The sequence below is a fragment of the Octopus bimaculoides genome, chromosome 11 (genome assembly GCF_001194135.2).
Source record: "Octopus bimaculoides isolate UCB-OBI-ISO-001 chromosome 11, ASM119413v2, whole genome shotgun sequence".
Classification (NCBI taxonomy): Eukaryota; Metazoa; Mollusca; class Cephalopoda; order Octopoda; family Octopodidae; genus Octopus; species Octopus bimaculoides.
This window is the reverse complement of record NC_068991.1, coordinates 44,470,541-44,472,904: the sequence shown is the minus strand read 5'-3', so window position 1 is coordinate 44,472,904 and position 2,364 is coordinate 44,470,541.

Here is a 2,364-nt window from a genome sequence, read left to right as displayed (position 1 = left end):
AATAGACACAAACTTCCCAGACTACTATAATTTTGATGATCACCATTACTCAACATCAATGACTCCAAGAAACATTTCATTATTTCTTGGAGATTGACTCCTTAATGTATAATTCTTCAAAATAGTTATCCAAAATGGTGGAAGTCATATTTCAGAGGTAATAACATTCTAACTTTAATGCTAATGCATGAAAAATTTGGGTTTTTTTTACTCATGTCAAAATGGTGGCTTATTCATAATTTTAAGTAACTATGATCTTAGAATTTGTTAAAAAATTCTTTAATGGTTAATATGCCAAATGACTAAAAAGGGTAAAGCATAAAGACCCCCTTTGGTCATAAATGACCATGAGATTGTACCTAGAAAGTTACCCTCCGAAGCACAAGTCCGGGTAAGGCTGTTTATGTTAGACCAGCAGTCACTAATGCTTACCAGCCTCTCTTCTCCACACAACCAATATTATTCAAAGGAAAAGCAAAGGCTGATAAGCTTGGCACCAGTGACATTGCAACTCATTTCTACAGATGAGTGAACTGGAGCAACATGAAATAAGTGTCTTGCTCAAGAACACAACACACAGCTCAATCTGGAAATCAAACTCATTACTTCGTGATTGTGAGCCAGATGCTCTAACCACTAAGTCATGTGCCTTCATCAAATGACTAAGACAACATTAAATGTCTTTTCTATTTGAAAAACTGAATGACTTACAGGATAGTGAGTGGTTTGATTACTTTTTATTTACAATAAATGGAACCAGCAATACAAAAATATAGGAAACCTCCTTCTATTGAGTTTCAGTAAATAAATGCGAGATGTTTGAGAAGTTAACATAGTGCACCACCAAAGCTAAGTTCATTGTAAAGTGGTTGGCTTTAGGAAAGACATCTAGTTGAAAAAAAACCATGCCAAAACTGACAGTGGAGCTTGGCACAGTCCCCTGGTTTACCAGCTCCTGTCAAACTGTCCAACCCATGCCAGCATGGAAGATGGACATTAAATGATAATGATGTGTGTATGTTTGTGTATATATATATATATATATACACACACATATATATCTATCTATATATATATATATATATATCATTATTAATCATAGGGCAGCAAAAGAAATTTTAGAAATTTAATTTACCACCAGTGGTCCAGCGAGAATAAAAAATTAGTCAATAGACTACATATATATTATTCATTTAAAATATAGAGATGCCTATAATAGGACATTCTCTTTCGAAATTATCCCTATTTTTGTGGTATAGAGTTTTTTGCTGCTCTTTCTAGCGGGTTAGATGTCTTATTATAGGCATCTCTATATTATATATATATATATATATCATCATTATTTTCATTTATCACTTGTCTTCTATATTTGCATGAATTAGATGATTCAAACAGGATCCAATGAGTTAGTGGACTGCATCAAGCTCCAGTGTCTACTTTGACATAGATTGTACCTGATGGATGCCCTTCCCAACACCAACCACTTTAGAGTACTGAGTGCTTTTCTCCTGGCACCAGCACTAATGAAATTACCATGTAACTTTCATGATTAAAGAGCCTTTTTGATTGAGTGGAAATATGGTAGAGAGGGAGGTGGCTTTATGATAGGTTGTGAGAGGTTAAAGTATAAAAGACAGGACAGGAACAGGTTTCCTGCTGTAGAGGAGAGACATTACTTCACATTGCATAAGAATAAGTGGGCATAATTGAAGTGGAGCTGCAAAGAGCTATGAAGATGGTAGTGACAAGATATCAAAACCAGCAGTATAAAAGGTGAATAGAATAGAGAGTAGGGATAGATTGGGAAGAATGAGGGATGGTTATAGATGGTGGTAGGAGTGTGAGATGAATGTAGTGAATGGTGAACAAGGGTGAAGGTGTAGGTGATGGAAAATATGACTGGGAGAGCAGCAGAATAATAAGAGTAATGTAGAAAAGATTACATAGGTCAAGCCAATTATTTGATTTGCTAGTAATAACCTCCCTGAAGTTATATCTGATGTTAAAAAAGGGAAGGACACAGATAATGAAGTATGGAGCACACAATGCCTGAAAAGAAATAAAATGGCCACAGCTGGAATGCCTTTGATCATAAGTGTGTTTGATCAGAACCAACTTCAAGCTAAACAACAGCAAGTTAATCAATTAATACAACTGTTGAATTAACCATAAAAAAAATTTACTTTCTGAACTAAAACTGTAAGTCAAGAGATAGAATGAGCTAGATAATCTGACACAATACTGGTTTTCTTCTTGTTATTGTTGAATATACCCCAGTTACTTGTGTGTGTGTGTGTGTGTGTGCGTGTGTGTGTGTGTGTGTGTCCGTGTGTGTGTGTGTGTGTGTGTGTGTGCGTGTGTCTC